We start from the raw sequence: 14411 nt of genomic DNA, 5'->3' as shown, positions 1-14411 counted from the left end.
AACGGCAAAGGAAGACCTTTCTCTCTGTCTCTCTCGCTGTCCACTCTGCCTGCCAAAAAAAAAAAAAAAAAAAAACTCTTCACATAAGTATTCTCGCTAATAAATAGTAACTGAAATATCAGTTATTTGGAAACCACAGGCAAAATGATGGATCTAGGCAATGATCAATACCTACAGAGAACACCTATCAGCATTGCCTCCTGCTGGAGCACAGCCCGTCAAATGAAGTATTCTTTCCAAAAATGCTTATGGTACTCAAAACATCCATCATTACGGTAACTTCCATTCTACAGGAAATTCAGAGAATAGAGAATCAAAAGCTACCACGGAAATGCCATAAGAGACTCAAGCAGAGGGAAGGAGCTTTGGAAGACAAACCTGATTCGTGTGACAGGTATACAGCAAAAAGAAACCTTGAAGGCCACACTGAAACCGGCTCACAAACTAAGATGTGTATACTGTAAAATTCAAGGCTTCGTATGAAAAGTATTAAGATACTTGAAAAACAGTATTCTGGATATATTAGCTTACATTATGAAAGTCATCCATGCTCCTTTTCAGAACTAAAAAACATAAAATTGCATTTATGACTTGCATTCCATTTCAATTGCACAGTGATACTTACCAAGTCCAAGGTATGACCTTATTTCGATCCTAAGTCAAACCAATCACCTGTACAAACATATTTAATCCACAATCCAGGACATCTGAATCTGAACCCTGGGTGCTTAGCTGCATCTCTGAAGGTGTGATGTGACTGTAGTTAGGTTTTTCTGTTAGTATTTGAGAGACGCGGTATAGTCTGCTGCGTGCAGCACAACGAGCTAGGTCGGTCGCGGTGCAGGCCTCCCTAAGGGCTCTGGCACTGGCCCCGCGGCGGGGGTGGAGCTGAGTGAGGGTGGGGGCCGAGGAGGGCTGTCCCTGAGACTCCAGTCCCAGCCCCAATTGTGTCCCGAGCTAGTGACTTCTCCGGCCTCCATTTTCTCCTCAGTACCGTAGGGTAATAGCGAGAACACCATTTTAGAGTGATTAGCATGTGATTAGCAAAGCGGGTAAAACTCGGAGCGCGCGGCCCGACCCGGGAAGGGTCCATTACCGCGCTGCGGCCGCGGAGGGCAGCGCCGAGCCGGGCGGGGGAGGGGGGGGGCGGCGGGGCGGCGCGGGCGCTGACCGGGCCCCGCAGGAAGCCGTCGGGGCCCATCTGCCGTCCGCACGCCGCGGCCCGCCGTCTCCACGACGCGCGCACTTAAACCCGCCCGGACTTTTATTTTGCAATACTGCCAAGTGAAAACCGGAGTCACGTCACTTTTTTAAAAAAATAAGGAAATCGAAAATTCTAGAGTTTTAAAAAAAGAAACAAAAGGGACCTTAAAGGTTCAGAAGTTGACTATTAGAAGTCACGAAAGCTGCGGGATTCCACCCAGAAAGCGGCTGTGCCGTTCCGACGCGGGCCCGGGCGGGCCGCCGGCCTGACAGGAAGCCCTCCGCGCCCCCGCCCAGAAACAAAGAGTTAACCGCCGACAACGTGACCGGGGCACGGGCGGCCCGCACGCCGCCATGGCGCAGCGCCCACAACTTTTTGAACTGCGAGCCGCGCCGCAGCCCGCGCTCCGCTGCCCCGGCCCGCCACGCCGGCCCCGCCGCCGCCCCCTCGCCCGGCAGCTGCCCGGCCGCATGGCCGCCGCGCGCGGGCCCCGCCGGCAGTTGCGGGAAGCGGCGGCCGGCCCGGGTTCTGGGCGGCGGCCGCCCCCGCCCGCAGCGCAGCTCGCAGGCCGGCCGGTTCGCCGCGAGGCCTCCGCCGAGCCTGGGCCGCGGCCCCAAGTTTCCGGAGCGGGGGATGGGGCGGCGGAGACCGCGAGGAGCCGCGAGCGCCCTCCGAGACACAAAGGCGCGGCGGCGCGGGGAGCGCGGCGCCGGCCCGGGCCCGCCGCGCCCCGCACAAAGGCCCCCGCCCGCCCCGCGGCGCCCCTACCTCTCGGAGCCGGCGCCCAAGGCCGCACGCGCCGCCACGAGGAGGAAGAAAAGGCCGCGGACGCGCGGCGGCGGCTCCGGGCGCGGGGCGTGGGAGGAGGGCGGAGCCAGCGCCCTCCCACCAGGGCCTGGGCAACTCCCGGGCGCCGCCGGCCACGTGAGCGGCCGCCGGCGTTCAAACAGCGGCGCCGCGCCGGCCGCCATCTCACCCCCGGCCGGGCCCGCGGCCCACCCCCGGCCCCCGCCCCCGGGTTCAGCCACCGCAGCGGGCCGGGGCCGAGTGCGGCGCCAGGAACCCGGCTCCGCCTCTCCCATCGCCATCCCCCCCACCCCGCAGTGGGCCCAGTCCCCCCCCCTCCGGGCGACCTCGCACCCCCAAAAACCCAGCTCCTCTGCCCCCTCCTTCGGGGCCCAGGCCCTGCTCGGACCCGGGAGCGCGGCTCTCGACCTCCGACGCTCGCCCCCTCACCTCGGGCCCCGAGTCTCCACGCCAACCCGCACACGTCGGCCCCCTCGGCCGTCCCTCGAAGCACCCAGTGCAGGGTGGAACGCGGGGCGCTTGGCAGTTGTAGCGGAGGCAGTTGAGGCTTGTTTACCGTCACCATGGAAACCCCCGGCGGCGCGCTCGGGGCGGGGCCTCCGAGGGGCGGGGAGAGGCGCGCGGCGGGCCCCCGTCCGCGGTTCCCAGCCGTCGGGCGCACGCGGCGCTTCCGGAAGCCAGCCGGACCCCGGAGTGCTCGGCCCCCGCGCGGCCCCGAGCCCCAGAGACCCAGAAACAGCAACCCCCGAGAGCCCAAATCCCCGTCCCGGTGACCGCGGCCGGCGCGACGGCAGCCCAGGGCCCCCACGAACCCCACCTTCTTCAGGAAGACGCGGCGCAATCCTGCTTCCACGACGGAGCCGGAAGGACGCAAGGACAGCGATGGGGCGGGGCCTCCGTAGTGGACTTCCGGGGGCGGGACCTCGGAGGCGCCATTGTGACGTACGCCGAGCGGAGCCGGGCATTGGCCGTCCGGGCGCAGGTCGGGGGCGGGTGGGGGCCGGAAATGGAGAGATTAGCGACTGCGCAGGCGCCAGCCCGCCTGAGTGGGGGAGGGGAGGGGCCCCACTTCCTGGTGAGCCTAGCTCGGAAACGTGAGTTCAAAGGTCGCCTGTTGGAGAGACCCGGATGAGAGGAGAAAATGAGAATAGTTTGCGAATGGAGACCACTTGAAGGGTTTAAGGAGTTCTCTATTTAAAATTGCTCATGACATAATCACGTGGGCTGAGAAGTGTGACCGGTGCAGCGGGGTTTTCGGTCGCCGTCCACCTCCGCCGCCTTGGTGGCTGATGGCTCCCGGTCTGAGGCAGAGGAGCGAATTCTTGTTAGAAATCTGCATCTGTATTTGGAAGGCGGAGTTACAGAGGGAGGGAGAGACCCGTCTTCCATCTCAGGCGGCCTCAGCGGTGGGGGCCGGGCCCGGGGCTTCGTCCAGGTGTCCCCAGGGCTGGGTCACTGCTGCTCTCCCAGGCGCGTTAGCAGGGGGCCGCATCGGAACCGGGCCGCTGGGCCGGAGCTGGCGGCGCTCGTGGGGTGCCAGGGCGCGGGCTCCAGCGTCTTGGGGGGGCACTCCCTGAGGTGATGTTAAGGCACAGGTTAAATTGAAGGCTATTTTTAACATCAGACGGGCCAGCGTTGTGGCGCAGCGGGTCAGGTTGCCACCAGTGATGCCGGCATCCCATGCGGTTCTGGTCCCAGCTGCTCCACTTCAAGTCCAGCTTCCTGCTAATGCTCCTGGACAGACAGTGAAAGATGGCTCTAGCGTTTGGGTCCCTGCCGCAGGGGTGGGGTTCTGACCTCCTGGTTTCAGCCTAGCCCAGTCTTGAGTGTGGCCGTTTGGGGAAGGAAGCGGGGACGGAAGATCAGTTTCTCTAACTCTGCCTTCAAATAAATAAATCTTTTCAGAATAAATAAGATCAGAGAAAATAGAGTGGTCAGTCACTGTCAGGTTGTGACAAGGAAAAATACGGCTTAAAAAACTATTTTAAAAAGGAATTTATTTTAAAAATTAGGTTCTCGGGGTCACAACAAATGCATGATTTTTGCTACAACAAATGGCTGATTCTATAAAAGGATGTGAAGTGTAAAAGCAGGCACTGTCAGAGGAGCTGTAAAGATCCGAGAGAAACAATTTGTGGATGGACGGCACTGTGGCATAGCCGGTAAAGCCTCTGCCTGCACTGCCAGCATCCCAGATGGGCACTTGTTTGAGTCCCGGCTGCTCCACTTCTGATCCAGCTCTCTGCTGTGGCCTGGGAAAACGGGAGAAGATGGCCCACGTGCTTGGGCACCTGCACCCATGTGGGAGACTTGGAAGAAGCTCCTGGCTTTGGATCAGCACAACTGGCCATTGTGGCCATCTGGGGATTGATGGAAGACCTCTCTCTGCGTGTAACTCTGACTTTCAAATAATATATCTTTAAAAAATAATAATTTGGCAAAATTACAGAAAACAAGTCCTGTAAAAATCGGGTTAAAAAAAAAGGTTTACTTATTTGTGTGAAAGAGTTTTAGAGAGAGAGAGCTTCCATCCACTGGTTAACTCCCAAAATGGCCACAATAGCCAGAGTTGGGCCAGGCTGCAGCCAGGAGCCAGGAGCTTCTTCAGGGTCTCCCACAGTGGGTGGCAGGGGCCCAAGCACTTGGGCCATTTTCAGTGGCTTTACTAGGCCATTAGCAAGGAGCTGGATCATAAGTGAAGCAGCAGGACCTGAACCGGTGCCCATAGGGATGCCCGTACCACCACAGCACCAGCCCCAGATAGGTATGCTTTTTCTTTTTTGTTGTAAAGATTTATTTTATTTGAAAGAGCTACAGAGAGAGGTAGAGACAGAGAGAGGTCTTCCATCCTCTGGTTCACTCCCCAGATGGCCGCAACGGCTGGAGCTGCACCAATCCGAAGCCAGGAACCAGGAATTTCTTCCGGGTCTCCCAGGCGGGTGCAGGGGTTCAAGTATTGGGCCATCTGCTTTCCCAGGTGCGAGACCTGGCTGCTCCACTTCTTATCCAGCTCTCTGCTATGGCCTGGGAAAGCAGCAGATGGCCCAAGTCCTTGGTCCCCTGCACCCACATGGCTTCATATCCGCACAGCTCCACCTGTTGTAGCCAGTTGGGGAATGAACCAGCATATGGAAGACCTCTCTCTCTCTCTCTCTGCCTCTCCTTCTCTCTCTGTGTAACTTTGACTTTCAAATCAATCAATAAATATTTTTTAAAGAAAGAAAGAAGTTCCTCTGTAGAAGCCACTTATCAATAACAAATATTACGGAAGCTTGGGGTACCTGGAGCCCAATAGCCCTTGAAAAAAAAAAATCACTGCTCATAAAGCTTTGCTCCCTCCTTCCGCAGGACAGTGCCAATAGGTAGGCAAAGATCATCAAGTCTCAGAGAAGTCTTGCTGCACCTCATAGTGTCTGTTAACTTGCACCTGGTCTGTGCTTTGCATTCTTCTGCCTAATCTCATTTCAACACACCCCAGCCCAGCAGCAGATGTTATGCTGTTTGATCCCCATTTAACAGAAGGAAATGAAGGGACAGCTTTTTTCTGGTACCCTAAGGTCACTCAGCTCCTGGATGTTGGTCTGGGTGTGTCACTGCTGCACCTTTTTTTTTTTTTTTTTTTTTTTTTTTTTTTTGAAAGACAGTTTACACTATTTATTTGAAAGTCAGAGTTCCACAGAGAGAGGAGAGGCAGACAAAGAGAGTGACAGAGAGACAGAGGTCTTCTGGTTCACTCCCCAAATGGCCTCAATGGCTGGAGCTGCACCGATCCGAAGCCAGGACCCAGGAGCTTCTTCCGGGTCTCCCACGTGGGTGCAGGGGCCCAAGGACCTGGGCCATCTTGTACAGCTATCCCAGGCCATAGCAGAGAGCTGGATCGGAAGTGGAGCAGCCAGGACTCCAACCGGTACCCATATGGGCTGCCGGCACTGCAGGCGGTAGCTTTACCCACTACGCCACTGCTGCACTCTTTTAATGCTAGTGAGAAGCAAGTCTTTCAGGCTGCCTAGGGATCCACTTTGCCTGCCTTTCCCACTGAGAGGAGACTTGAAGGCCATGGAAAGCCAGTTGAACTGGCACAGCCACACGTTGGGCCCTCTCCAAATGTCCCTTTTGTCCTTGAGGCCAGATGCGCTAGTAAACAGAGATAAGGGATAAGATAACCAGGTGGGAAGCAGGCACATTCAGGAGTCACAGCCTTGTCTGGTTAAATTCTTGACTAGTACAGAAAAGGGCACCTTTGAAGCAGCACTCATGCTTATTTATTAAGGAGTGAGCCACCACCTGGAAGGCTGGGCCTGATGGGCCAGGAGCTTTTTCCGGGTCTCCCATGTGGGTGCCCGGGCCTAAACGCTTGGGCCATCTTCTACTGCTTTTCCAGGTGCATTAACAGGGAACTGGATCAGAAATGGAACAGCCTGTGGGGCCGGCATTGTGATGTAGGGGGTAGAGCCGCATCCCATATGGGCACTGATTTGAGTCCTTGCTGCTCCACTTCCAATCCAGTTCTCTATCTCTGCTGTGGCCTGGGAAAGCAGTAGAAGATGGCTAAAATCCTCGGGCCCTTGCACCCGTGTGGGAGACCCGGAAGAAGCTCTTGGCTCCTGGCTTTGGATCAGCGCAGCTCTGGCTGTTGCGGCCAATTGGAGAGTGAACCATCGGATGGAAGACCTCTCTCTCTCTCTCTTCTCTGCGTCTCCTCTCTCTGTGTAACTCTGACTTTCAAATACATAAATAGGGGCTGGCACTGTGGCGCAATAGGTTAGCGCCTGGCCTGAAGAACTGGCATCCCATATGGGCACAGATTCTAGTCCCAGCTACTCCTCTTCCGATCCAACTCTCTGCTATGGCCTGGGATAGCAGTAGAGGATGGCCCAAGTCCTTGGGCCCCTGCACCCGTGGGAGACCCGAAAGAGTCTCCTGGGTCATGGCTTCAGATCGGCACAGCACCAGCCATTGCGGCCATTTGGGGAGTGAACCAGCAGATGGAAGACCTACCTCTCTGTCTGTAACTGTCTTTCAAATATATAAAATAAATCTTTAAAATAAATAAATAAATAGAAAGATATTAAAAATAAAAAAAGAAAGAAATGGAACAGCCTGGGCACACTGGCTCCCACGGCACGGCAGGCAGCAGCTTAACGCACTGTGCTACAATGCCAGCCCCTATAGACCATTTTAATCATAGATAAAATGACAGATAATATATACGCTTAATAAATATTAACATTTTGATCCATTTTATTTTATATATGTAGATATATTTTTAAAATATTTACTAGTTTGAAAGGCAGAGAAACAGAAGGAAACACACAGAGAGAAAGATTTTCCATCCACTGGTTCACTTGCCAAATGTGTGTAACAGCTGGCTGGGCCATGCTGAAGCCAGGAACCAAAAACTCTATCTAGGTCCCCTGGCAGGGACTCAAGCACTTGGGCTATCATCTGCTACTTCCCAAGGTGTATATTAACGAAAGTTAATCGAATCGGAAGCAGAAGCAGGGTTCCACTGCAGGTATTCCAACGTGAGAAGTAGGCATCTCAGCTGGGTGCAGGGGCCCAACGACGTGGGCCATCTTCCACTGCCTTCCCAGGCCATAGCAGAGAGCGGGATTGGAAGTAGAGCAGCCAAGACTCGGACCGGTGCCCATATGGGATGCCAACACTGCAGGCGGCGGCTTTACCGGCTACACCATAGCTGCTGGCCCCTTAATAAATTTTTTAAAAAGCCTTAGTAAAGCTAAAACTTATGAATGATGAAATATTTCAGAAAAATTTCAAAGATAATATAGCATCACTGTTGTTTTAGGATCAGGGAATTAAGCTTTGTGGCCCATTTACATGAGTTTCTTTGAAGAAACTGTAATGCAGTTTTTGTGCTGTCTTTGACCTAGTTTTCAGGCCCTGGCTACAGGCCAGTCAGTTCCTCTTCTTGAGCGAGCGATTAAGTCCCCACCCCTAACCATCTCCCTTATCACGGCTTTTACACTCTGGGCCAATACAGGCACATTGACCCTAATCACCCCAAGGCAAGTACCAGACAACGGGGCATCCTCTGGGCCTCGGAGCCCCCTAATATCACTCAAATCAGCCAATCCTGAAGCTGTGTGCCCTGCCTAACCAGTTCCTTCCTGTAAAAACCACAATAAAGGTTGCGGCCCCCCACCCCCATCTTATGACCTATCCCAGTATCCCCCCCGAGTGAACCCACACGGAGTGCTGTGTTCTCACTAGGGAACTGGGAGTCCAGTAGTCCCCTTCATTGTGGTTTTGTTTTCTGTTGCCCAAGGTCAACTACAGTCCAAAAATAATACATGGAAAATTCCAGAAATAAGCAACTCAACGGCTTTGAAACACACCATTCCTAGTAGTGTGATGAAATCACACAGCTCTGCCTGGGTTTCAAGTCATCTTTTTGTCCAGAGTATCTGCTGTATATGCCCCCTTGTTAATATGTACAACAGATTATTTTGAAGAAGGCCAAATTAACATACTTTTATTTCCAGTATGTTATTATAATTGTTGTATTTTATTATTATTATTATTTTTTTTTGACAGGCAGAGTGGACAGTGAGAGAGAGAGACAGAGAGAAAGGTCTTCCTTTGCCGTTGGTTCACCCTCCAATGGCCGCCGCGGCCGGCGCGCTGCGGCCGGCGCACTGCGCTGATCCGATGGCAGGAGCCAGGAGCCAGGTGCTTTTCCTGGTCTCCCATGGGGTGCAGGGCCCAAGCACCTGGGCCATCCTCCACTGCACTCCCTGGCCACAGCAGAGGGTTGGCCTGGAAGAGGGGCAACCGGGACAGAATCCGGCGCCCCAACCGGGACTAGAACCTGGTGTGCCGGCGCCGCTAGGCGGAGGATTAGCCTAGTGAGCCGCGGCGCCGGCTTATTATTGTTTTTAAATCGCTTTCTATGCCTCATTTATAAATTAAACCTTATCATAGGACAAAACCATATAAATAGGTCTGTACTATCTGAGTTTTTGGGTATCCAGTAGTGGTCTTGGATTGTATTGGTGGGGGAGGCTACTGTGCAATAAACCCACAAATTCTTATCTGGTTTTTCTCTCTTGATCTTATCTCACTCAAAGAAATATTTTTAAAGCAATTTAAAACAGTTCCTTCCCACTGCAGCTTCTACTGCACCACCATGGTTGAATGGGTGGGAGGGAGCCTGGACTGAGGTTCCTGGTTAGCTCACATTCTTGGCTGCCCACCAGCCTCCATGGCGGGAAGGGGGGAAGGGCAGATAAAGCAGGCCAACACTCCTGAGCCTCACTCCACTGAGGAAGAGAACAGCAGGGTAGAGTGTGGAGCTGGCCAAGTGGGTTCCAGCCTCCTTTTTTTTTTTTTTTTTTTTTTAATTTATTTATTAGAAAGGCAGAGTTAGAGAGATCTTTCATCCACTGGTTCACTCCCCAGATGGCTGCAACGGCTGGAGCTGGGCAATCCGAAGCCAGGAACCAGGAGCTTCTTACGGGTCTCCCTGCTTGGGTGCTGGGGCCCAAGCACTTGGGCCATCTTCTACTGCTTTCCTAGGCCACAGCAGAGAGCTGGATCGGAAGCCAGGACTCGAACCGGTGCCCATATGGGATTCCAGCCCTGCAGGCAGCTGCTTTACCATCTATGTCACAGCGCCTGGATTTGTTTGTATCACTTGGTATTTGTTGAAAAGCAACATGTCTTGCTAATATTTACGTTTTGGGCACTTTATTGACCCCAGAACAAAACAAAACCCAAGTTTATCCTGGAAACATGACACAAGTTGGAGATTTTTTTTTTTTTTGACAGGCAGAGTGGACAGTGAGAGAGAGAGACAGAGAGAGAAAGGTCTTCCTTTGCCGTTGGTTCACCCTCCAATGGCCGCCGCACCGCGCTGATCCTGGCAGGAGCCAGGAGCCAGGTGCTTTTCCTGGTCTCCCATGGGGTGCAGGGCCCAAGCACCTGGGCCATCCTCCACTGCACTCCCTGGCCATAGCAGAGAGCTGGCCTGGAAGAGGGGCAACCGGGACAGAATCCGGCGCCCCAACCGGGACTAGAACCCGGTGTGCCGGCGCCGCAAGGTGGAGGATTAGCCTATTGAGCCACGGCGCCGGCTCACAAGTTGGAGATTTTTATATTATCATCATGATGGTTGATAATGGTGCCTTTGAAGTTTTCTGATCTATAGAAGAAAGAAAAAAAAATAATGATAATGACAGCCAGGGAAAGGGACCCACGGCATAGCTCGGGACTCCCTTTGTGCACAAAGGAGAAGCCAGAGTTTCCTCAAAAACCGACCTGCACCCCAGGGCGCCCGCCTGAATCCTGCCCTCCTCGGGGTCCCTGGGGGCAGGGGTCGCAGCTGCGCCGAACTGGGAAGCTCAGAAGTCCCCGGCCCAGGTCCGGGTTGGCGAGGGGCTGCGGGAGACGCTGCGCTTTGTGCGCGGCGGCCCGCAGCGGCTGCAGCTGCGCCACCTGCTAAGGGCGGCTCGTGCGGGTCTCCGGGGTGTGTGTGGGGGTGGGGGGCGGCAGGAAGCGATCGGGGGAGGGGTGTGTGTGGGGGTGGGGGGCGGCGGGAAGCGAGCGGGGGCGGGTGGGGGTGGGGGGCGGCGTGAAGCGATCGGGGGAGGGGTTGTGGGGGGGTGGGGGGCGGCGGGAAGCGAGCGGGGGAGGGGTGTGTGTGGGGGTGGGGGGCGGCGGGAAGCGATCGGGGGAGGGGTGTGTGTGGGGGTGGGGGGCGGCGGGAAGCGAGCGGGGGAGGGTGGGGGTGGGGGGCGGCGGGAAGCGATCGGGGGAGGGGTGTGTGTGGGGGTGGGGGGCGGCGGGAAGCGATCGGGGGAGGGGTGTGTGGGGGGGTGGGGGGCGGCGGGAAGCGATCGGGGGAGGGGTTGTGTGGGGGTGGGGGGCGGCGGGAAGCGAGTGGGCTCCGGCTGGGGGCGGCGCCTCTCCCTTCCTTTCCCGCCAGGGCGCGCCACGCCCGGCTGGCTGTCCGCGTTGCGTAACAGTCCAGTCCCCGCGGCGAGCGGTGCAGAGTGGCTCGCGGCCCTCACGGCTGAGGCGGCCGGTAGACCCGCACCTCCGTGCTCCGGCAGCGGCGCTGGGCCGCAGGACTTCTCCCGGCACCTGGGGGACAGAACCTGCCCTGGTCCCGTGAGCCGTGTTTTCTGTGGCCCTCTTGAAGTGTGACAAGGCCCCCGGGGTGAGGAAAAGCTAGACTCCAAAAGGAGCGGTCCTTGTCCCTCCAGGGATGGAAGAAGACAGTGCAATCAAGTGTACAGGGTGAGCCTACATGCCGTAGAAGGTTCTGGAAGGAGGTACCCAAGATGTGTGGGTTATTGGGACTCCTGCCTATTTTTGTTTTTCCAGCTCTAACTCCTTACTTCTCAGTTTCTCCAACCTCACTTCATCTTGGACCTGACAGCCTCTACAGGGCTCATCTGTGCCTCTTAGCAATGTCACTTCCACCCTTCCAGCATTAGGATCTAAAGAGTGTTTTGCGCGGCAGGGAAGCAGTTCTTCAACGCCCCTGAACGACCATTTTAGAGAGGCCAGAAATGATGATGATAAAGGCTATGAATGAGTCACGGAATTTGTTATGCAGAGGGGAGTGACTCAGCAATAAATCTATGCTTCCACAAAGAGCACTGTTAGAAAAGAACTTTAGTGGGGCCGGCGCTGTGGCACAGCAGGTTAAACCGCCGCCTGCAGTGCTGGCATCCCATATGGGCACAGGTCCAAGTTCCTTGCTGCTCCTCTTCTGATCCAGCTCCCTGCTATTAAGCCTGGGGAGGCAGAGGAGGATGGCCCAAGTCCCTGGACCCCTGCCACCCAGGTGGGAGACCCAGATGAAGCTCCTAGCTCCTGGCTTCCTCCTGGCCCTGTCATTGAGGGCCATTTGGGGAGTGAACCAGCGGTGGAAGATTCTGTCTCTCAGTCTCTTCTCTCTATAACTTTGACTTTCAAATAAATACATAAATCTTAAAAAAAAAAAAGAAAAGAAAAGAAATGTGGAAAAGTAAAGTCTGTTAACTTGATAGTGGAATATGTTTATTTCTGCACTTGGGAATTAGCCTGGCTACAGTTCTGCACGTTATGAAAAAACAAGGACTAAAGGTCCCACGTAGATTTAAAATTTTTTTTAAAGATTTATTTATTTGAAAGAGTTACACAGAGAGAGAAGGAGAGGCAGAGAGAGAGAAGTCTTCCATCTGCTGGTTCACTCCCCAATTGGCCGCAATGGCTGGAGCAGCACCAATCCAAAGCCAGGAGCCAGGAGCTTCTTCTGCGTCTTCCCATGTAGGTGCAGGGCCCCAAGGACTTGTACCGTCTTCCACTACTTTCCCAGGCCACAGCAGAGAGCTGGATGGGAAGTGGATCAGCTGGGACTCAAACCGGCACTGCAGGCGACAGCTTTACCCACTACACCACAGCCCTGACCACGCCCCCCCATGTAGATTTAATCCAGAAAAACAGGGCAGTGTGTGATACCTCATTCCTTGCTGCCCTTCCACCCCTCTGCCGCCTCTTCCTGCCCTCTTAGCTGGTTACACTGCAGTTCTCAGAGATGTTCTAACCTGCTTCCCCATTGCAGGCTGCAAGAAGGCAAATAGGTTTATCTCCCCAAAGTATTTCCTCATCCTCTGTTGAATGACATCAGGAGGAATTTAGAAACCATTTTGGTTGCCAGCACTATGGTATAGAAGGTTAATCTTCAGCTTAGTGTTGGCTATCCCATATGAGCACTGGTTCAGGTCCTGGCTGCTCCACTTATAATCCAGCTCCCTGCTGATGCACCTGGGAAAGCAGCAGAGGATGGCCTGGTGCTTGGGCCTCTGCACCCACGTGGGAGACCCAGAAGAAGCTCCTGGTTCCTGGCTTCGGCCTGGCCCAGCCCCAGTCATTGTGGCCATTTGTGTGTTTTGGGGGAATAAACCAGTGGATGGAAGATTCTCTCTCTCTGCTTTTCAAATAAATAACTAAATCTTTAAAAATAAAAAATAAAATAAAAATAATTTTTGAATTGGCTGTGGAAAACTTAGGGTCTATTCTGGAGCCCTAGGCACCACTATGCCTCCTCACTTGGCCAGGAAGCCACCTGCCTGGTGCTGTGTGCAAAAGGTCTTTATGTGATGATGAGCCTGACTGAGAGACGGCTAGTTTTACTAGTGCCATCAGGTGGGAAGTGGCAAATCCTGGCTTTAAACCACTTAGTTGAATCTTCAGTTCTGTGTTTCTCTTAAACACTACTAGAGGTTCTACTCCTGGCTGCTTTGATTCCCAACCCAGCTTTCTGCTAATGCATGGGGAAAGCAGAGGCAGATAGCCTGTGGGTCCCTTCACCCATGTAGGAGGCACGGATGGAGTTTCTGGCTCCTGGCCTTAGCCTGGGTCAGCCCTGGCTGTTGTAGCCATTTGAGGAATGATCAGGTGACTGGAAAGTGGCTGGAATATCTCTCTGTATCCTGCTCATTCGCGCGCTCTCTCTCTCTCTCTTTCTGTGTGTGTGTGTGTCTGCCTTTCAAATAAACAAATCTTAAAAAAAAAAAAAAAAAAACTACACAGCTACTAGATTGTACGCAGGCACAGGCAGGCCTCACCATATTTGGATTTTGTTTACCGTGGTCATGTTAAGTAACACCCCTGCCTCCACAACAGGGTTCAAATTTCACAGTTCATAGTATGAATCCTAAGCTTCACTGCCAGCTCCTCAGGCCACAGATCACTGCCTACCCTAGAGAAGCACAGGTATTCAGTGACCTGTTATGTTTGCTCTGAGCCTGGGGGCGATTGGCCACTGTGCACGCAGCACTCAGTTCACCTGTAGGTAGAGAGCAGGTACTTTGGGTTGTCTCCCAGTCATATTTAACCCATGTGCTAGTTTACAAAAAAAAAAAAAAAGAAAAAAGAAAAGAAAGAAAGAAATCAAAGGAGGGAATTCCCCAGCAAAATGCAAGTTCAGCCAGTGAACCACAAATGATACTGGTAGGAGTGAAACGCAAATTGAATGCTAAGGGAGTGATACAGGAAGTAGCTTAGCAGGGAGGGAGGAGTTGACACCGTCACTGGATCTGCAGCTGCAGGGGGTGGTCCAAGGGGAGCTTAATATGAAAGAGCAAAGTGTTTAGGAGGAAAGAATGAGCGAGTTCATGGGAAGTGATACCCACAAAATGCTCACATTATAAAAATGTTGGGGATACTTAATGGCATTAAAAATTGCAATGGAGGGGCCGGCACTGTGGTGTAGTGGGCTAAGCCTCTGCCTACAGTGCCGGAATCCCATATGGACACCGGTTGGAGTCCCGGCTACTCCTCTTCTGATCCAGCTCTCTGCTATGGCCTGGGAAAGCAGTACAAGATGGCCCAAATCCTTGGGCCCCTGCACTCACGTGGGAGACCCAGAGGAAGCTCCTGGCTCCTG

General features: G+C 54.2%; 1 protein-coding gene across 17 annotated transcripts in view; it reads right to left on the bottom strand.

Moving 5' to 3' along the window:
* HNRNPF (heterogeneous nuclear ribonucleoprotein F) overlaps positions 1-2883 on the bottom strand; it is an 81948-nt gene extending 79065 nt beyond the window's left edge. For 8 of the 17 annotated variants that reach the window (XR_016221190.1, XR_016221196.1, XR_016221191.1 and 5 more), the window contains exon 1: positions 1973-2028. The gene's annotated coding sequence lies outside the window, so the exon portion shown is untranslated. Of the gene's footprint in view, positions 1-625; positions 971-1972; positions 2029-2440; positions 2649-2828 lie in introns of those variants that run through there. The other 9 variants (XR_016221193.1, XR_016221194.1, XR_016221192.1 and 6 more) reach the window with 5 other exon arrangements.
* Between the last annotated feature and the right edge of the window lie 11528 nt (positions 2884-14411).

This window comes from Oryctolagus cuniculus, chromosome 15 (genome assembly GCF_051225735.1).
Source record: "Oryctolagus cuniculus isolate XC-2025 breed Fujian yellow rabbit chromosome 15, ASM5122573v1, whole genome shotgun sequence".
Taxonomy (NCBI): domain Eukaryota; kingdom Metazoa; phylum Chordata; class Mammalia; order Lagomorpha; family Leporidae; genus Oryctolagus; species Oryctolagus cuniculus.
The sequence above is the reverse complement of the archived record's forward strand: the minus strand, read 5'-3'. Positions and strand labels throughout refer to the sequence as shown.